Consider the following 23105-nt stretch of genomic DNA (forward strand, 5'->3'; position numbering starts at 1 on the left):
ATAAAAGAGCAACATTTTATAGACATTGTATCTTGCCATACAAAGTATAGCTCCATTAATTTTACTATGCCAGCTCGCTCCTGTTTAAGGACCACTCACAACACTTGCTCAAACTCGGTTGGCATATTCAAAGTATTCAGCAAAAGTGAACATCCCTTCAGTTTTTCTCCACTTAATAACCGAAGGATGCCCCATGCTAACAAATGGGTGTAGTTTGTTTGCCAATGTCTGGTCGTTATTTGGCGTCACTTTCGCTGAAAGTTCGGTGTATTAATATTCGTCATTATTTGCGCCTGTCTAAGGTAAGGAGCTGCCTGTCCCGCAAGGAGAACCTTTTAAATTATAATGCGCAAGTGCTGAAGGTCCTGCTGCCAACCAGCCCAGCAATGGGCCGAAGGAGTTTGAAACATGTGGCGTGCAACAAGCGAGGCGGAGTCTTGGCTCTGTGCTATCCCTTGGCAACAGAACGTATACGCAATAAATCAGCAAATCGCATCTTGATTGCCTTTGCCCACATGCATGTGCCTCTATATGTATTGTCTAGGCCGAGTTTACATTCTATATGTATGTATGCTCCAAGGAACGGAGCTATAACAAATTTGACGCTGCCATCAGTCAAACATAACCAACCAGCCAGCCGCTCCCAGTGCCTGTCATCGGCTGCTAGATCAAATCCATTTCGAGAGCTTAACAAATGACCCAATTTATCAACATAAGAGCTGGGAATTTCGGCAGCTCTGCTGCTGGTGCTGCTGGTGCTGCTCCTTCAATTCACTGCCAGACCGATTACAGCGCATTGCAAAAGTTAGTTAAACACTTTGAACACAATTGCCGACTGGTGGCTCTTTTATTATGTTAAGAGCGAACAGATTCGGAATAACTCAGAAAGAGTGATGCAATCGAGCGTTACCGACTGCATAATACCCTTTCGTATCTTAAAATACGGTTGAGTAGTGTTTGGTAAAGCAGTTAGGAAGACGCAATAAGCTCTTGCTCTTTGTCACGCCCTCTAAAGGCGTCGATATAATAATTATATAATTTGTGATGTATAGTTATTTGTATATCTAAATATCTATTGCTATTTGCAAGCAACTAACACATATTCTACGCTTCTAGATAGTGTATTCATCGATTAACCACGCCCCTAGTGGGCGGTAAGATCCCAGTTACTTCATCAAATGAAAAGACAATCACACACAGATTCCAAATTTCAAGTCTTGTGCAAAACCAATATGCTCGTTTTACTTGGTGAATGAGTATGATGGAGTGTTTTTTAGCCATTTGATGTGAGCATTTTTCAGATGCTATCAACTCGTTACAAAAACAAAATTTAAATGTAAATTGAAAAATGCCTTTTATACTCTGTTTGCCACTGGTGAAGCGAGTATATTGGCTGCCTGCCAAACATATTCACTACGAATATGTGTCGACTCGGGGCATACCCGACCTTGGCATTCGGTTGATCGCCTGCCTTCATCAGTTTCATCACAAACCCTCTCCATACGCATCCCTTCACTTTGAGCGACGTCCTTCAGGTGCCTGCTGGCAGCGAGGCTCACAGTTTGAGCGACACTTTGACGTCAGCGCCAATTGTAATACCCTGAGCCCACTGAAAATGGGAATTTGGGGTATACCGCCTTTGTTGACATGTATGCAACAGGCAGAAACAGGCGTGGCAGACCCCATAAAGTATATATTCTGTATATTCTGGATCAGGGCTACGAGCTGAGTCTATTTAGCCTCTCAGAAGATATAAGAGCTAGAGACTTGAGGTCCGAGTTTGTTTCCAAAATTCAATAACCAAGCCTATATATTTGGCTATCGATTAAAAACTACAATATATCGAAAATTAGCTATAAAATTATATCTCCTACATCTTTCGAGCTAGAGTTTCAAAAACGTAAATATAGATTCATGTGTATGAAGAAATTAAATATCAGTTCCTCGAAGAGTTCAGGGGATTTCATAGTCGAGTCGTCTTGACAGGAGTTTTGTTATTCGTTTGTTTTTGCGGCTGCTGTTGGTCCCGTTATTTGGCCAGTTGCTATTGCCATGAAAGGGAATTCAGCCCAAGCAGGCAGCGCGAAAATTTGCGCCGTCAGCGCTGCCGACGCCTTCCGTTGATTTTCCTGTCTGCTCGTCTGTTGCCTTTTAACTTGCTTTGATGACGAGCGACTATTGAGCACATAAACTGCCAAATAGCATATAGACCAGAAATACATACATATATATATATACATACATGAGTTATATAAATATATGTATATTTATATGTGTACATACACGTACCATATCCATATTTTTATACTTTCATATGCACAGGGTTGGCTTTTAAGCGCTTAGTCCCTGAAGGCAAAGCAAATCGTATCACATCTCTCATACATTATTCGTTATTATGATTAATTACAAATTTACTTAATGTTCAATTTTTAGACAAGGTCAAACATTTATACAGGAGAAAGTCTTCCATAAAGGAATCTAATAATGTTAAATGAAGAAGTTACTCCAGATTTGATTTCCTTGTATGCTTCGTAATCTTATAGAGATCAAAAGTGTTTCCAGTTCCAGTTATGACAACTTCAACTTCACAAATTATGATTTACATTAATATAATTATAATTTTACTTTAATTACTTGACAGCTTTCAGCCTTCCAGCCAACCCTATTTCGCCTTCAGTGAGTCTAAATTATTTGATTATTAGCAAAACATAATTATTGCCCGCCTGCTGGCTGAACCGCTCCTGCCTATCGACTCAGTTTATTATTATTATACATAATGTGTTTGTTGTTTACAAGCCTTACGCACTTTTTCATCATAGAACAGGAAGAGGAAGAACTAAAGTTTCGCTCGGCTTTTTTGCCATTGCGGCCGTTTGCGGGCTGCCAACTGCTAGGAGATGTCATAAATAAGCGCTTACAGCGACGTCAGGGCTGCACCGCCCCACCCCAGCCCTGATGTGTGCTCGTCTGGGTCTGGGTCTGGCTGACAGCGGCGGATCTCAGTCATTGTCTGCTTACGCTCTACAGTTTTTGGCCATGTCCATAGCCGTGGCCGTGTCCGTGTCCGTGTCCGTGTCCGTGTCCGGGTCCATGTTGCCAATTCTCATTGCGAATGGCATATGCAAAGCAAACGTCGCATAAATCAAATTGCCTGGCCAGGAGCGATGCCGAAGCAGATGCAGAAGCAGAAGCAGAAGCAGAAGCAGAAGCTGAAGCTGGCAAAGCGACAAAGAGTCGACACTGGGTAACTGTTGGCACTGGCCGTGCCAATGGAGATGCCAAGGCCTTGCTCGGCCAACTGGCAGGCATAGAGAGGTTGGGCTAGCCTCGGCAGCAGCCGTCCGTCTCCTGCCCGCTAAGCGGATTGGCCAAGGTCGGGGCTGGGCTGGTTGAGGTCGGCCAGTTGATATCTCGAGGAGATTTCATTTCTGGCTTCTGGTTGCGGGCTGCATTCAGCTTTAATGCAGCAGCAATGAATGCATCAGCTCTAGCGGAAGCCCGGGCCGACACAGGAAGCAGCTGCCGGGGCGGATGTTTAGCCGGAAGCAGCAGGTGCGCTGGGCCACTAGGTGGGTGGCCTCAGCTCCTTCAGCGCATTAGCTTGAATATTGAAATTTGAATGATGCTTGCAGCCAGGCACTGCCTGCAATCTGACACCGAGCAGACGAGCTTCACGTGACATTGCAGTCCGTTTAACCGCCACTTGACGGAGTCAAGCAGCTCGCATTCTCGCTGCATCCTTTGTGCTCGCCTGGCCTTGTGTCTCTCAAATGTTTCTTAAATAAACTTGTCTGCAGCTCTGGCGCCACTTGGCAGCTGCCACTCAGACAGACGCGCACACACACACACACGCACGCACACACACAACCACTGGGACACATTATTGCGTGTCATTTTAAATTAAAACTTAGCTGACGCCCCCCCTAAAGTTGGCTGCAAAAAGTTGCATTGTCCATGGTAAACAGTTTCTCTGCTTACACTAAGCAAAATCAGTTGAGATTGCTATTTCTAAATAAACTTGTGAATTATAAGTAGATGGAAGAGCATTTATGATTAGTCTGTTATTAAAGTATTCTGCTGAAGGTATAAGCAGGCTGATGCTTCTCTTATGTCTATATATCACCATGAGCTCTCAGTCATTGGAGCTAGTCCTGATATTGCTTGCTTGAGCTTAGCTATACTAAGTATATTTCCCTAGTTTAGAGTTCATAAATGATAGAAGACAAAACTAATCATATGATAAGCTCTCTTAAGTTTATCGACTCATTAGAGCTGTCTCATTGACTCCTCTGCATAAGCAATTCTAACCTACATATTTTATATATATCGCATGTCTAATCTTGATGCATTCCCTACATATTAAAGTTTTTCTTCTTTGCCTTTGTCTCTCAGCTTTATAATCTTTCTAATTCTAAATAAACAAACGTGTTCAACTTGGTCAGCTTACAACAACTTTAATTAAGAGAACTGGGGTGTCATTTCGACAAGAAACTTGAAATCCTCTTATAGAGCGTACAATATGAATTTGTGTATAAAACATCAGCAGATTAGATCAGAACTTCACAATACCTGTAAGGCTATTTATTTATATAGTGAAATATCTAAGAAGCACATTAGCTACTTTAATCTTGGTTTATTAGAATTGGATCTTTTTTATCTTTATCTAATAAGATAACTAGATGTCGTTTATACATGGAAGTACTTGATCTTAGATCTGTCATTATTTATTTTAGTTGAAATTCCTTCCTTTAGGTTTACAAATAGTAATATAAAATTTACATATTGTTCAAGCTTAAACATTATATGGATAGCTTTTTCCAGCCACCATCATGTGAACTATACAAGAGCCTTGAGGAAGTTAGTAAAAGGACAGGCGAAGAACACTTGCGCTTTCTGCTCATATCCGACATACTGGACGGCCATGGCAATAGACAAATAAGTTATTAAATTCAATTCAGAGTTAAATCAAACAACTCCGCATGACAAGCTGAAGATCCTTGATGTCATTCTTTAAGTTAGCTTTAATTTTACATTAGTCACAATCTCTAATAAATGAATTCAGCTTAAATTGCTGTGGCTCACTCGCCCTCAATCAGTATTTAAATGAAATTCTTTTATTTCAGATGCACTTCTGCTTATCAGATGACTCATTATTATATGTAAATGTATTTATATTACATCTTTTTTTTTCAGCTTTTTTGCCCTATTTAAGCTTTGGCCTACAGTTGCTTTTATATATGCAGCTGCAGCTTTATCATCACATGAAATCAGAATTAAATTTGTTTGCAAATAAAAAACAAATTTAATTTTGTCTCAGTGCTGCCATTTTTTGGCAGTTGGCAGCTGAGCTATGCCCCCTCACCCCTCTCCGCCGCAGTTGCTCCTTTGTTGGCGCCACTCTGCGCACTTGCCAAGTACATTTAACAGGTTTGCCCGTCGCGCTCATATCCCCTCAAAGACCACGCCTTAACGCTTGCCGCCAGCTCTATATATACCCTGTCTCTCTCTCCCTCGCTCTCTCCCTCTCTGTCTCTCTTTGTTTTTTGGTACTCTTGTGCGCTTTTAATTAACTCTCCAAATACATTATCTATTATATACTCAGCATATGTACATATATAAATATATGCACATACATGTATGTATACACGTATATGCTTACACACACACGCACACACATGTACACACATATGTGTGTGTTTGCATTTTTGAGTGCATTTTCATGTCCTTGCTGCTGTTGTTGTTGCTGTGGTTGCTGCTGCTGCTGCTGCTGCTGCTGCTGCTGCTGCTGCTGCTGCATTGTGAATGACGTTTGGCCTGGCCTGGCCGGGTCCTCGACAACATTAATGCTTAACAACGTGTTATTCCATGTCTAAATTACATTTATGGCCTCTTCGCACTCGCTGCAATTTATGACAACACGAGCCACGGCACTGGGCACAATCATTGCGCATTAACGGGCGCAGCAGCTGATTGAGACTATCTGTTATGATGCCATCAATTAGCTCTGGCGCTCGTCGGGCTCTTCTCGACAGCCATTAGCATAACAGAGCTGCGTATGTCCTTTATGGTCAACTAAAAGTCAAATGACTTGCGAAGTTTGCCAAGTATACAATATATGTATGATGAATCTATACTACAGAAAATTCTCCCACGCCAAGAGAGAGACGCAGAGAAAGAGAGAGAGAGAGAGAGAGAGAGAGAGAGGTGGAGGGAAGTGGAATGCAAGACAAGCCAAGAGCACGCATTCATGAAATGGAAGACATTGTAATCCGCCCTAACAAGCAATAGCTGCACTTGAAGTCCGGCCGGAAGGTATTTAAGGCAAACTGAATTAAGCTATGGCCCACGGGCCACAGGCCACGGGCCACGACATGAACCAGAGCACAAACAGCAAAAGCAGCCGCAGCATCAACGGAAAATAAATTAAATAGGGCGAATCATATTCTATGCCCTCTCTACGCATTGAGAGCCACCCAAGTGGGTCGTCTATGTTGGGCAAAAGCACCTTAAAGTATTATTGTTGTAAGCCTTAAAAGAATCTACAGTATGAATCGATGTAATTTCAATTGATGGAATAAAGGGCTGTCCAAATTCGATCTGGCAACCTAACAAAGTTGCCCATACTTGACAAACCCATGTTTTTGATAACAATCATATAATTTGATTCAGTTTTTGAGCATGATGTCTCTCAAATGACCGCCTTGAGCCTGTACGGCGTATTCTGTCCGTCTCTGTCAAAAGATATAGGGTTGCCAGATGGGTCACTCGAATAAAAACAGCCCTGTATTAAAACTCTAGCACATCTAACAACCCATAGAAACATCCATAGATACTAATTCGGGGGAAAGTTTCCGTTCAGCTCTCAGGACACTTTATGCCTTTATTAACTTCTCCTCGTTTTTTTTCGGCGCTCGCATGGTGGGCGTGGCAGGCAGCTGAGCACGTTGTGCGATGTGTGCCAGGCAGAGGCAACACGCACTGTATTATCCTTAAAAACATCAACGTCAACATATTAATAGTTGCGCTAGGCACCGAACACCCAGTGGGACCGCCGCCCGTGCATTTGGCATGCCTATTTGCACCCGAATTATAAAACTTCATTTTACTTTCAACAGTAAACAAAACAAGCATAGTTAGAGATATTTCGAGTAAGCTGATTTCTGGAAGTTATTCGCGGAAAAAATAACTTTCAGGGAAAATACTTTCATCGGCTTTCACGGGAATCTTTGGTTTGACTGTCAATTTATATTTCTATATCACAGTCGGCCGCAGTTCGTGGAATCGACAGAGCCCAACTCAGCTCATTCTTATCTAGCGCGCGACCCACTGGGTAGCTCTGGCCACGTTCGTTATGAATGGCAGCAAAAGTTGCGTGAGTTGGACGCTTTGTTTGCTCACATCATTGGCAAAACCAAATTGAAAACGCGTCACAGCGTTAGCGATACATAAGCAAACACATGTGCAAACACGCACACACACGGACACAGAAGACATGTGTGTGCGTGTGTGCTGCTTTATATGGCTAGAGCCATGTGCAGAGTCCCAACAAAAACAAGAATTGGCAATGATATTTAATCAGACGAGAATTGAGAAACAACTGTAACGTTGTATCGACCCCCTTGACCCCCTGACCGTCCATGTTTTTGCTGCTTGCTGCTCTTGGCTCCGTGTGAGGGAAATCACGACCAGCACTTGCAGCCAAGCATTGCCCCAAGGCATTTGCTCTGAAATCCCAAGCTCTCTAACATTGTGTACTTCAAATTTCCTATCAAACATGGAAGTCCATATGTACATACATACATATTTGATCAGACAGGTCGAGAGAGGCATTAGTCTCTGTCTATCTTTCTCGATCCCCCTCTTTCTGTGCCTGGGTCTCTTTTTGTATGTATCTCACTGTGTTTTCCTCTTTATATATACATATATTATACATACATATGTATATCTCCTTATATCATATGATCATTATATAGTAGTCCCTATATCGTTTTTCTCTTTCCATCCATATATATCTCAACCTCTCTCTCCTTCTCTTTCTCATACTATGTATATCCCTCATTGCCTCTCTCTCTTTCTCTATTCTATGCCTCACTTTCTTCCATTTTTTTCTCTCTTCTTCCTGTCTCTATCTCCTTTCCTTTCTATATGTCTTTCTCTATCATCCAATTCTTATTTGTTCTTCTCTTTATTTTTATTTTTCTCTCGCTCACCCCATCCCTTTCCTTCTCTCACCTCTTCTCCCACTCACTTTCTCTCGCTCTCTTTTTCTTACTCTATCATATTTTCTCCTTTTCTTTAATCTTATCGCTCATTTCTCTGTCTTTGATTGTACGTATCTCATTTCCTTTTTATCAATCTGTTAATTCGTATGTGTCCTTCAATCCATTTTTTCTTTCTCCCTCGATGCTTTTCCCACATTTTCTTCCTCTCACTTTCTCTCTGTCTTTCTAATCTGATTGGCATCCCTCTGTTTCTCTCTGTTTATCTCTCTCTTCCTTCACCCCTTTGCCTACCTCTATATCTATTGCATTGCTACTTGGAATACTTCTCTCAATCATCATCTGTCAAGAGCATTCAGTATTCAGTATTCAATCCCGTGCGCTCTCTTTGCTTTACTCCAGAGATCAAACACATAAATATGGACATAGTACAACATTTGGACACAGACTGAATGGGGATTGGTGACGTGGCACAAAGGGGGTCCTGGGAGCAGTCGAATGTGCCGAAACATTTCAATTGAACCCATTTGGGAGACTGTAGTGCAATGTAATTGCATAGACCGAAATGAAGCTTTATTAATTCGGCAAATTGAAATTTATCGATTTTAGCCCAATTAATGAACACAAACGGTAAATGCTGCATTTGCTGTCAGCATTTACCACTTAATAACCATCAGCATGAGCTCCATTGTGCTCGATAATGCGTGGGTTTGTCATCGTCTCTCAGCCTTCAAAGCATGAAATTGCCTTAACTCGGCTTTAAGCTGCTTCTGGCCGCATTTGCAGCTTTGTCCCTTCGGCTCGAGTGTGGAGGATAATCTCTGCTCATTAGCATTTGAAAGCTCAGCTTGCACTTTGCCCATTGTGCTTACGTTTCCCGTTGCAGCTCTTTCCGTTTTTTCCGCTTGACGCCTTCAAGCCATGCCACGCCCACCGCCCCAACAGACAGCCCCGAGAATCTTGCAAAAAATCTCATTCACGTGCATTTTTCATGTGCTCTCAACCGCGTTTTTGTGTTTTTGCTTCTTCTTCTTCTTATTCTAAATTCTCCTGTCTTTGTGTTATTTTATGCATTTATACCCTGGGCAGGAGATGGTCCCCCAATGGGCTGCTTGGCTACAAAAATGATTATTTGTAATAGAAAATATTCAACTGACTTAAGAGATATTCGTTCCTCTCTCTATTTTTGTATTGCCTTGGTTTTTTTTTTTTTTATTTTAACTGGTAGAGTAAGCTCTAGCTTACTATTATTATACCCTGAACCCATTGAAAATGGGAAATCAGGGTATAATGGTTTTGTGAAAAAGTATGTAACGGGCAGAAGGAGGCGTGGCAGACCCCATAAAGTATATATATTCTTGATCAGCGCGACGAGCTGAGTTGATATAGCCCTGTCCGTCTGTCCGTCCGTCCGTCCGTCCGTCCGTATGAGTGCGTCGATCTCAGAAGTTATAAGAGCTAGAGAGCTGAAATTTGGCATGCATACTCGTGTGTACCATACGCAGTACGAGTTTGCTTTATTTTTTCGATAATTCATCCGATAACTTTTTTATCGCGAATAATCGAAAAATAGGCATTGTTTTTTCAGCCTAATTTGAACATTTTTAGACCTGGAGTCTTCAAATTTGCGTTGTATATAAAGTAATTCGATACAAAGATTTTGTAATTTACAGATTTTGGATACCACGCCCCCTTCGCCCCCAATTTGTAAAAAACGCATTTCAAGTACTAGAGACTTGTGCTTTGGAATGTACACACATATTTATCATATGATTACACTCTGAAAGTTTCATTAAGATCTTATGTCTACAAAAGAAATTATTCAACAAATAAATTCTCATAATATTGCCCACACTGCAGCGCAGCCCAAGCGCAGTCGCTGCTTACTGCGCAGTTAGCAGAGCGCAGGCTTATGCGTGCGTGTGGATGCATGTGTATGTATGTGTGCATAAAAATGCAGAATGATTAGAATATCAGCTTAGAGGGTTCAGGGTATCTCCTAGTCGAGCAGTCTCGACTAGAGCCTTCTTACTTGTTTTTTACATCATACACTGTTACTGCGGGGTATGTCAAAGCGGTAAATGAAATTCAGCTAATCATTATAAGCTGAAGCCATTGAAAATGGGAAATCAGCGTATAAGGGTTTTGTTAAATGTATCTTAGGTAGACCCCACAATGTATATATAAATATTTTCTTTATCAGGGCAGCGAAGGAGCGAGTATGAATGATGTAGGAAATATAATTTTTAAACTAGATTTTAAGGACTGAAACAAAATTCGAAATCCTAAATTCGATATCATAAGTCGATACAATTTTGAGGCTCTAGCTCTACAGATATGGGAAATATAATTTTTAAACTGATTTTCAACAAGGTTTTTAATCGATAATAACCCAAGCTAATAAAATTATTATCATATATGCATATGTATATACATTTATGCATATGTGAATAATGTGAATAAAATCAAAACTAAACGTCATCGATTCAATTTAGAATATAGAATCAAGTTAATTGCAGGAATAGTTTTTTTTTTTTTTTTTTTTTTTTTTTTCAATTGTTCTTTTGTAGGTATCAGCTGTTTTCCTCTCCCTGTCCCCCTTTCCAAATTCTCTCTCTCTCTCACACTGTGTTTCTCACTGTCCTTACTGCTTCAAAATCATATCGAACTAAACAACCTTGCTATGAATATTCATGAGTTTCTTCTATACTCGGGTACTTTTAATACAGGGTATACGCTGGTTTGATTTATACTGATATTTGTATTTGGTATTGCATTGCTCGCCATTGGGCGTGCCGCAACCTGCTGCAATACTGTTGCTGTTGCTATTGTTGTTGTTGTTGCTGTGGCTGTGGCCGTGGCTGAGCAACTCGGCACATTAAGTCGCAGCCACAAACTACCTATGCCACCTACAACCTGCGTTCTCCTCCTAATCCCCTCCCACTCTGTCTTTCTCTCTCTCTCTCTCTCTCCCTCCCTCTCTCTCTCTCTGTGGCTACCCAGTCTGAAATGATGTCGCCGTTGCAAAGGAAGCGCTCGCAGCTAGACAACGGATTGCATCTATGCAACTTGTTGTATTGTTAGATGATGTTGCTGCTGCTGTTGTTGTTGCTGTTGCTGTTGTTGTTATTTGCATTGTTTTGTTTACATTATCTGCCGGTTTCTGCACAGCTGCCTTTGAATGGCAACAACGCGATATCCTTGCCATTGTCGGCGTCGTTTACAGAGCTGTTAGCAGCACTGTCCATCTGCCCCTACCTCCCATCCGTCCCTCCGCCCCTCCGCCCTTGGGGGTGTCCTTAACTATCTCGTCATTTAACAGATGTCACGCCGCAGCATTTTGAGCTCGCATTTCCATGTAAATGAAATTATGCTGAGCAACAGCAATTGGTAGCAAATAGCACAGTAATACACACATATACACACACACACACACATACCTATACACACATATTCGCACTGACTACAGGACCCTCGTTCGCGGTGCCGAATTGCAGAAATTCGTGTGAAAATTGTGTCTTGCACGTGTCCTTCACAATTGGCATCGAAACGAAGTTTCCACAAAGTTTCTTTCGTGTATTTTGTTCTCTTTCGCATTTTTTTTTTATTTTTTGTTCCAAATTAATGAGTTCCAACAAGTGGCACATAAAAGGAAACCCGAAATAAAAACGTGCGCCCAGCCGAAAGCCAACGGAAAAAGTTTGTCATAAGTAGCCCAAGCTTCATCCGCATACCATTTGCCGTTTGGCTCTGCAGCAGCAGCAGCAGCAGCAGGAGCAGGAGCAGCAGGAGTTGCAGGAGCCCAGACCTCTGGCATTTGCATATTTTTTCTACTTTTTATATGAGCAATGCTCTTCCACAAAATGGCCAATAAAAAGGGAATAACAGATTAAGCGCTACCTATGTCTACAGAAGCGTTCCCTTCTGTCCGTCTTTATGCAGTAAATGATCTTAAAAGTCATTCGACTAATGGCAATAAGAGATCTCTGCTAAGCGTAGTATTTTAGCTTTACTTTAAGGTATTACATGTGCTTAAATATGTCGAAGCATTAGCAGATCTGCGCGTTGTATCCCAAAAATGGTATCGGTCTTGCCATAACTGCCTCTATGCAGGCAACTATCTTGAAAGAGTAGACTCCACCTGATTAGAGTTTTGAAATACATTGCAGCACTCTCATAAAGTAAATCAAATTAAAGTATATATATTCCTGATTACATGTCTGCATATCCCTACGCAGGACATGCTCAAAAAAGTGACTAGACTAGGGAATTGTTGGATTTCTGAATTGAGAGTCATCGAGGTATCCTAATGAAGCATGGCTACACATTTCCTATACTATACATACATAGATTAGAGGGCATACGAGATCGGTATGTATCGAAGCTCCAAACGACAGACGAGATCAGAGTGAAAAATGTATCTGCGAATTTCTGTAAACTTCTCTATGTTCTTATGCAGGACACCAAATCAAAAGTTACCAAACTAGAGGGCGATAGCATTGCAGCTGAATGGAGTAGAAGATAAATCCACATATATGAATTCGCCTAACTGCTGCGAGTCTTAAAGGAAGCGATCTGAAAACCAACATGAAGGAGATGATCTTATGAGTGGCTAAACTAAGAGACTTACAGAGACTAATCAAATAAGAGTCACCCATTATCAATAACCTCGCTACGCCTCTGCTTGTGACACATCCTTCCAATAAAGCATTTCGCATGGGTTCCAGCAGCGGACTCTATAGGATTGAGCGCATGAAAGATCTATGCATAAAGCAACTCCCTTATAAAGTATTCCTTGTAACATATGTTGCTGACGGTATAGCAGCATTTCCATTTTTCGATCTCTTCTGTTGGCATAGCCCGGGACTTAGGCTTAGTTAGCCGAGCGAAGGCGAAAGAGCACCGTGAGATGGCATATTTGTGCCTTTCACGTTTTCACGTCAACTGGCTCACTCTCCTATTTGGTTTGCATATTTCGGTTGCCCAGGGCATGTGCGAGTCGCTTTTAACACGCTTACGTGCTTTTTTGATGTTTCAGCGAGTTTCTGCTGAAAAATGCCAGCACGTGTTTTGTTTAGCCAACGTGCAAAGGGCTGTATCCTTGCCTTCATATCGTAGTTTAGCCCGCTGGCTGCTTAATTAAAGCTGCGATGGGGACTAAAACAGGAAGGCTAACCAAACATGGTCAAAGTGATTCAATTAGCGGGTAGCATGGGCGCAGCCTGGGCGCTGCTGCGCCTGCAAAGGACTCTCTCGAACAGCGAACAGGGAACAGCGAACAGTTATTTCATTGCTGGCGGAAAACAAAATGAAATGAAAACTGAAGTGTAGGACATGACAGGAGAGCGTAAAAAATACACTGTCTGGCAAAAATGTTAATTACTGAAACCGAATTATGTTTATGCATATTTCATGCGTTTAATGAATTTACAAAACTTCAGCTCCTCCTGTCGGCTGTCGCCTGTCAGCGCGCCCTCGCGGGAATCTCAGTCATGTCAGCGTCGAGTCCTGAGCAAGGCAAGGCTAAGCAAGGCAGCTGCTTACTCAGTTGTCGCTAAGTTGTTGGTGCCTGTTGCTCAAACAAGTTGGCTGCATGTCTTCTCCTCCCTTCCTCCCTCTCCCTCCGCCTATTTCCCTTTCCCCCAGTCACTGTCAAGTGTCTTGTCACAGTTTTCGGGCGCTGCATAAGCTTGGCTCATTTATGGAGTTCTTTGAGGCAGATGCTTTTGCCAAGCACCCAAAGCACAACCCCCAGTTCCCGCTCACAATTGCAATCTGCTTTCAAGATTTCTCCGAACTTGCAAGAACTTTGCAGTTGGTTCTTTGGTGCAAAATATTAAATTTACCAAGAAGACGGCAGGGACTTTGGCTGTATTCCAGAACTTTAGATGCCATAAATAGCTAAGTGAACTTTTATTATTCAAGTTTTCATTTTAGCTGAAGCAAGAACTAAAGCAAGAGCTGGGAAGTGCAGAGCTAGTGTGACATTCTCTCAGATATTTGAATATAAAGTCCAGGGCTTCATATTCAGTGCTTATAATGAAGATGATGTTTATCGATTCTAATCGATTTTCAATTTTTAAGAATCATATTTCATTTTTATACCCTGAACCCTGAGTCGATATATCCCTGACCGTCTGTCCGTCCGTCCGTATGAGCAAAAGGATCTCAGGAGTTATAAAAGCTAGAGAGCTGAAATTTGGCATGCATACTCGTGTATACCATAGGCAGTACAAGATTATCATATTTTTTCGATAACTCACTCGATAACTTTTTTATCGAGAATAATCGAAAATTTTACATTGTTTTTTCAGCCTAATTTGAACACTTTTAGACCCGGAGACTTCAAATTTGCGTTGTATATAAAGTTAATGGATACAAAGATTTTGTAATTTACAGATTTTGGATACCACGCCCCATTCGCCCCCAATTTGTAAAAAACGCATTTCAAGTACTAGAGACTTGTGCTTTGGAACGTACACACATTTAAACCATATGATTACGTTTTAAGTTTCGTAAAGATTGTATGTCTACAAAAGAAATTATTCAACAAAAATAAATAAATAATAAATAAATAAATTCTCATAATATTGCCCACATTGCAGCGCAGCCCAAGCGCAGTCGCTGCTTACTGCGCAGTTAGCAGAGCGCATGCTTATAAGTGCATGTGTATGTATGTGTGCATAAAAGAAGTACAGGATGATTAGAATATCAGCTTGGATGGTTCAGGGTATCTCCTAGTCGAGCAGTCTCGACTGGAGCCTTCTTACTTGTTATTAGTTCTATGTGTTTTTCCGATCGGATGGACATGGCTCAGCTCTTAAGTCTGAGTTCAATTCAAGCGAACCGAAATCAAAGTATGCCTTGAAAACCATAGAGTATTCATTACATTGTACTCATTCAATCAGCATGTGAACACTTTTATGGCAGCTGTTGTTGTTGCTATTGTACTTGAAAGTTATTTGAAAACTTGATAGAGAAATCATTGCGTTTGCTACTTATATAAATTTGCTTAAAACTCGAAGAGAAATCATTCAAAAGATGATATGATAAATGACATGAAAACATTTTTATACTCGTTCACGAAGCGAAAAGGGAATATTGGCTTTGTGTTCTGTCTTCAGCTCAGCATGCATCCATCCGTCCACCCGTCCGTCTCTGCATCTCTTTATCCATCTGTCTGTTCCTCCGTCAGTCTATTCGCCTGTCCGTCTGTCCGTATGTCCATTTCAGCCAGGTAAAACTAGATATACGAAAACTTTGGTTTTTCAATGCCACTTCAATTATACAATTCAAGCGAACTTTAATAAAAATGTTTTTTCTTTGCATTTTAATTACATTAATAATGCTGCTCAAAATAAGGAACTTTTCCGTGGTCTGTACAATAGACTATACAATAGACTACTACTACTACTACAATAGTTGAACTAATTGATTTTTTGGAAACCAAGTAAATTATTTATAAATTCAACTTTTAGTTTTGGTAAACATTGGAAAATTGAAACTGAAAATTTAATTTTTACTTGTAAATATAAAATATTTATATAATATATATAAAAATATTTCTACATTGCAAGTAATTTTTTTCTCAAATTTAATTTTTAGCTGAACATTTTTTTTATTATACAATTATTAATAAATACATTTATAACTAAAGAAACAAAAAATTTACATTTGAAAAATAAATAAAATTACTTTTTTTTTCGAGAAATTCGTTTATTCCATCTATTGCCGTGACCAAGAAAATATGATTTACTAAGAACAATTTTGAATAAAATGTTAAATTCATTTTCCGTTTAGATTCAAAATAGTTTCATCAATTTGCAAATTTGCCCTAAGTGGGCGAGGCAATCGAAAGAAACTTTATCTCCAAAAGCTTTCCAGAGCAGGTTGGATAAGCTACTGAACTTTCCGTGAGCTTTGCTAGTATGGATCGTGAACGAGTATTATGTAGTCAGTGACGCCCGACAGCCTCACTTATTTTACTATCAAATTGCAGGGTGCTTCGACTCATGTTAATGCGAAACCAAAGTATAGATCACATTCGCCATTGGATGTTAGTTTTCAAGTTTGCTGCAAAAGTTCGGCTGCAGCTGCAGCTGCAGATGAAGATAGAGATTCGAAGTTTCGGTGCAGGTTCAGCATTAACTTTGTCTATTGTGAGCGCGCACTGTTGCAGTTCCTTAGGCATTTAGGCATAAATCAAAGCGGGCCATTTGGGGGGTCCGCGCGCTCAGCCCCACTCAAAAGCCATAAAAAGTGAGGCGAGGGCACGAGCTATAAATCTAATGATAATTTGATGCGCCACATTTAACGAGGCTTTAGCGACAGTTTGCACAAGGGCGCAGCCACGCCCCGGGCAGGGGTCGATGAACCCGTCGCGCCCGCTTAAGCCCCTTGAGCACAATTAAATGCTGCAAATGCCTTTAAAACTGTTGCATACGCCTCGAACAGGCGCGCCAAGAGTACGGAATTCGGAGGCGGATTCCGGAATTTGTTGTTGGCTTGTTATTGCCATTCATTTGCAGTTAACGAGCTTCCTCTTCTTCTGCTCCAGCTGCAGGAGACTTTTTCGGGTGGTATTTAATGCTGTCCGCCAGGTGGGGCCAGGTGGGGCCAGGTGGGGCCAGGTGGTGGCAGTTGGCAATGGCAGTCGGGGCTTGGCATATTTGAATAGCATTGCTGGGGCATGCAACTGATTTGGCAAACATTATGCAACTGTAACAATTGCTGACAAACGAAGCCAATCAGTTGCCAGAGATAATAAGGTGGGGACAGGCGGTGCGGAGGTGGTGCGATGCGATGCAGATGCTGCCACCTGAGTTCAGTTGGTGACAGGAGCAAATGCTCGTATACGTGCTGGCAGAGTGAAGGCAGCTATCGAGCTGCTGATTGATCAATGCATCAGCCCAACTCCCACTCCCACTCAAACTATGGCGAGTGGACCAAGTTTTCCCATAAAAATACAAAAAAATGAAGAAAACAAGAAAAGTGAGCAAATACTCACACGGGCCACATAAATTGTCATGTGAGCGCACGAAATTATATGAAAGATTCATGTTAATGGCATTGAAGTGTTTATGCGGCGTATACTTGATTTTTATGTGCCACTCCAGGATGGGGCAAGAGAAAACAAGTGGCAGAGAAAAACAAATTCGGAATCTGCAGATAAATAATTGAAGAGGCCAGCCACACGCGCTGCCCTTTATGATTACGGTCGAAACGATGTCAATGGGACAAAGGACGTTCTGCTCCAGGGAGTCGGGCAACGGGCGGCCACAGCCAGTCGGCATGGAATTGTTGGCTAAATACTCACGTCAAGTGCCTAGCGCCCAAGTCAATCGCTGCCAAAGAGCCTCTGCTTGCTGACACGGATGCTGCGGCAACGCCTCTGACTGGTCTTTGGTGTTTCGCCTTTTTTGAAATTGAAACTTTCAACTGTGAATTGCGGCGGGCTCTGCTCGGGCTGCACGCACAGGACCGACTGACGACCTGCCACTGGGCGAGACAAAAGCGAACTGAGCCACCGCGCCGCTGATGCTGCAGCAGCAGCCAGCCGAGCCCGAAGCCTGCCACACGAAGCCGAACGCACGCGAATGTCGAGCTCCATGCCCCGTGCCCCGTGCCCCCTGCCCCGTGCCCAGTGCCCCAAGCCCCATGTGGACGGCCGTGCAGACAGCATTACTGCCGCTTAGCTTTGGCCCACAGGCGTGTCACAGCATAATAATTGTGAACTATGTTGCATGTCCGAAACAGAAAAAAACAGAAGCAATAACAAAAACAGCAAGGCTTAATTAAACTACATAAACAAAGCATCAAACCAATGATTACTGCTGCATTAGCTATTCGCCTCAAGCGCTATTCAAATTGACGATGCGCCCCTCTGTGCGATTCTCACTGTTTGCTGTGGAGCTGTAAAAAGGATTGAGCTGGAGTAAGAGATATAGCAGCTAAATTATATAGTACTCTACTCTACCTCTACTCCTATATACCAAATATACTGAATGGTACTCTACTCTACTCCTGCTCCTACTTCTAAGTTCTTCTTTAGTTATCGCTCATATCCTGTCAGAGATATAGCAGCTATACTATATAGTGCTCTACTCTATTTAGCAACTATATTATATATAGCAACTATATTATGTAGTACTCTACTCTACTCTAGTCCTACTCCTATATAGCAGCTGTACTATATGGTACTCTAGTCTAGCAGTTCCTCTTCAGTCCCCGCCCATCTCCTGCTTACTCGAGTAGTGTCTGGAGATTTCCATATGCATTGCCACATGCCGAACCAATATGCTTTGTGCACGTGCTGCTCGACAGCAGAGTCAAAGTGGGCTTAACTCGATTTGCACCTCGCATCGTAATTCGAGTCGACTGTAGCGGGTGGGCAGCATCGAGTGTCGGCACTTGAGAGCGACGCGCTGCATGCAACAGGGCGCATGAATTAATAGTGAGATCTTAGCACCGACTAATTTGGACAAAGGCTTTTAGCACCGAAGTGGAGTCGCCTGGGCCTGCTGAGAGGTCGCCTTGTGAGCCAACTCGGCTCAGGCTACAGCACGCTGGGAGGCACTTCGGAATAGGGCTAGTCCGCTCACTCTTCAGATCTGAAAGTATTTAGTTATTTAAGCTGGCAAGTGCTTGTCTTACACTTTGTCCTTCGTTTGCAGCTCTGCCTTAGAGTGCTCTCTGGAATCAAGAGCCCTTGAGGATACACTTGTGAGGTAAACTGAAATAGCTCTATTATATTGCTGGCACAGTTACAACAGAAACAAATGCAAATGCAAATGCTATGTCTACGTATTTACATCAGGCTGTGTCCTATAATATGATAGGTCGGAGTTAGCGTGTGCACGATATCTTGACAAATGCGAAGACCCTTCTATTGAAGTTTAACAAGAGCAGCTTACAAGTCGAAGCCCTTAATTGATAAGTTAATCATATTCTTATATAAACGTATTTTTAAATAATAATTAGAATCTCTAATAAATAAATAATATATATGTAATTATTTTTGTTTTATTTATTATACCCTGAACACATTTTCAATGGGAAATCAGGGTGTAATGGTTTTGTTAAAAGTATGTAACAGGCAGAGGGAGGCGTGGCAGACCCCACAAAGTATATATATTCTTTATCAGGGCGACGAGCTAAATCGATTTGGCGCTGTCCGTCTGTCCGTATGTTTGAACGCGTCAATCTCAGAAGATATAAGAGCTAGAGACTTGAAATTTGTTTTCCTAGGTCCGTGTCTATCACGCGCATATTGAGTTTTTCTCTAAATATCGATAACTACTCCCGATATTTTATTATCGATTAAAAACATTATCGAAAGCAAGTTACTTAATTATATCTCTTACACCTTTAGAGCTAGAGCTTCCAAATTTTAAATGTAGATTTATATGTATTTTATACAACTTCGGTTTTTGTTAAAATTTACTCCCACCCCTATGCTCACCCCCTCACCCTCACCTTTGTAAAACGTATTTCAAATAGTAGAGACTTGTGCTTTGGCAAGTGCGCGCACTCTATTGCTATAATCACGATCTGATTTCATGTTTCATGAAGATCGTATGTCCAAAAGAAAAGTTATTATACAATTAAGTTCTCATAGGTGTGGGTGCTTGTGTATGTGTGTGTGTATGTGGTTGTGTATGTGTGTATGCGTGTGTGTGCGTGTGTGCGTGCGTGTGTGTTTCTTATGTAAGCAGAAAGGCGCGAAAAGTGATTAAAATAGCTATTGCTCGATGGGTTCAGGGGATTTCGTAGTCGAGCAGTCTCGAATTGATCTTTCTTACTTGTTGTTATATTATTTGTTAGATAAATGTTTTGTATATAATCTGACAGTGTGTTAGCAATTGAAATATCGTTTATCTTAATACTACAGTCATATATCTTGATTATGTTATTGCCTTGAATGTAAATGTTGTTCCTGTTACAATTTTCAATTATTTTATTTACGATTATATTTGATTCTTCATAGCTAGGTTGGTGTGTTTTGAATATTTTTGTGTATTTGCATTCTGCTGGTGTTTGTGTTATTATGCTAGTTATACATTCATTCATTTCTTGTTTCATTATAAATGATTTATTGGCAAATTGTAATTATAACGTCAACAATAACAACATTTTTGGGATTAGTTTTATATAGTCGGATGGTCTGCGTTCCAGTGAGCTCAATCCATATATTTATATATTAAAAGACATTACGTCAGTCTGCACTTGCCAAGTCCGGTCCGTCGACTTTTACTATTGTTGTCTAGTAGACTTTGTGCTCGAATACTGCAATGGTCAAATAGCTTATTTATATATGTCATCGCCCTTTTTTGTAATTTCTCCTTGACAAGAGGAAGCCTGGGAGCTGTATGTATGTATGTCAACATTTATTTTGTCCCAATGCGCACAAGTTATTTCGACTGGTAACGCTGTCGTATCTCAGTATTTGACTTGTTGACAGCACCCCTGAGCTGCAGACTCTAGCTCGATCTTCAGTTGTCTTTTTTTTTTTTTTACATTTATATGCCACCTCCAGGTAAGCCGGCGATCCAGACGTACTTTACCGTATCGCTGTCTTCAATGGTGGAGCCATTGAGTGGGACTCTGGGACAGTTTCCAGGTCTGAGAGAGAATGTAACTTCACATTTTTAACCATTCTTCAATTTAGTTTTAAAATCTACAAATATTTGTTTTTCACTATTAAATGTAGATTTATTAATAATTAAACATTTTTATTAATTAGATAGATTTGCAGTACATTTTATTTTAGCTAACCGTTATTTACATGCCACAAAATCGATCGATCTTTTGGACAAAATAAAATCCATCGATGGTTTTAAGAGCTCCATTAATTCGAAATGCAAAGGGGATCAATCATTTTTTTTTTTTTTTTTTTTTTTTTTTTATTTAAACAGAGTTTAAATTGTAGAGAAAAAATTTATTCAAGGCGATCGAATTTGTTTTTTTTCGATTTATTGCGATTTTTAATTTTTTTTATTTTATAGTTTAAAGAAGAAGAATATTAGCTACATTGCTCAAGGTGTATGACTGTAATATGGCTTAGTAATCAGAGAAATAGCTCTGAGGCAGCTGCGTACATATGTAGCTTTGATAGAGAGAATGATCTGAGGAAAGCCTTATGAGTCTTAGATCTTAGTATTCAGATACTTGCTGGGTCGTCTAATAGTTATATCATCCGCTTTATGAAGATTGTTTCAACAATATATGTGTATGGCACCTATATAGCTACTTCATCAGGCAGATTGATCAATGATCTACAGAAGCCAAGGAGATTGAGCTCTGTTAAGCATAATAAACCTATTTTGAGGAAGAATCTATATGCATAGACTTTAATTTGTGCATGACAGGTATGTGAAGGGAATGATCTGGTGCAGGCTTTCGTGAAACTATAGCTGATTTATCAGACCATCTTACAGCATGTACAGCAATTCCTATCATGCCAATTCAAAGTCGAAGTCTGAATGTATTGAGGTGTATCGCACTTTTATATCGCACTAGGCAGGCAGATTGATCTGTGGAGCGCCTCTTGAGCCCTTGGCAGCTATATCCCCAGCTACTTTGAGAGTTCGAGTTTGAGTGTGATAGCGAGTGTTTCGAAGCAGAATCTGGAGACAGCGCTGTCAAATTTCACTTTATTCACGTGAATCACTCAGAGTCGTTGAGCCGCAAATAGTTGAAATAAATTTACTTTTTAATTGGCAACGAAATTGGTAAACAAGATTCAAGAAACTATTTTGAACAGTATTCGTCTCTCTCATTACCTTTAAAATTGTGTGTGAGTGTGTGTGTGTGTGTTTTTTTTTTACATCTTTTGCGGAATTTCAAGAGCTGTGCATAACGTTACAGTTTGGAAGCGACTGCAGTCGGCTGGCTAATTGACATGCTGTGCAGCGCGTCTGCAGTGTTTCCTGACCCAACGTGTGGCTCTACGATGATTGTGTTTATTTATAGCCAGCTGTTGGCAACACGTTGCGCTATTGCCAAAAAAAAAAAAAAAAAAAATAAATAAATAAAACAAAAAAAAACAAAATATATATATATATATAAAAAAAAAAAAAAAAAAAACAGACGAGCGCACAAAAAACTTTACAAAATAAAAGCAAAAAATGCTTTAATTGTCGCTCAAGTAGCCCCTGCCACGCCCCCCGCTGCTACTAGCGCTGCGACTGCTGCTGGCCATGGCAGCAACAGTTTCGCTACATTTTTTCATTTATCTGTTGTTGTTGCTGCTGCTGTTGTTGTTGCTGGTTTGTGACTTTCTTTCCGCAATAAACGTAAAAAGTGACACCCACAGCACGCCGGCATACAAATGCGAACAATCATCGTTGCCAAGATCTCGCGCCGCTCCCCGCTCCCCCTCGCCCACGCCCTCACCCTCACCCTCCACTTCACCCTCTCCGGGCAGGTGACAGCCCCGCCGACGTCGTCTGCCCGACAAAATCTCAACACACAAATTCACAAATCGCGCTTATGAAAGAAAACAATAGCAATGCATAAATTATGTGAAAAGAGAAATAATAAACGGCCAGAAGAAAAGAAAAACATAGACAGGGAGAGATAGAGAGAGGGAGAGAGAGAAGGAGAGATGAAACAATTAAACAAATTATGTTTCGCGTAAATATTTGTAATAATTGTTGTAAAATCGCCGTCGCGTCGCTGGCCAAGCAATTGGGTCAAATCTACCGGCAGCCAGACGAGAGATAAAACTAACTATGGACAACAAAAGCAAAAACAAATAAAATAGTTAAATAATTTGACCAACAGCTGCAACAACAACAAGAAGAAGAAGCAACTGAAAGTTATGCAATATTCCATCCACTATTATGAGTCTTTGCCAAAAGTTTGTTATTGTTTCTCTCGGTTTGT

The 23105-nt window shown here is 41.0% G+C and overlaps 1 protein-coding gene across 1 annotated transcript in view; it reads right to left on the reverse strand.

Moving 5' to 3' along the window:
* Positions 1-17733, reverse strand: part of LOC6584862 — a 41568-nt gene extending 23835 nt beyond the window's left edge. Inside the window, exon 1 of the mRNA XM_002010467.4 lies at positions 17536-17733. The gene's annotated coding sequence lies outside the window, so the exon portion shown is untranslated. The remainder of the gene's footprint in view (positions 1-17535) is intronic.
* Positions 17734-23105: the final 5372 nt, after the last annotated feature.

The sequence above is a fragment of the Drosophila mojavensis genome, unplaced genomic scaffold (genome assembly GCF_018153725.1).
Source record: "Drosophila mojavensis isolate 15081-1352.22 unplaced genomic scaffold, ASM1815372v1 contig_136, whole genome shotgun sequence".
Classification (NCBI taxonomy): Eukaryota; Metazoa; Arthropoda; class Insecta; order Diptera; family Drosophilidae; genus Drosophila; species Drosophila mojavensis.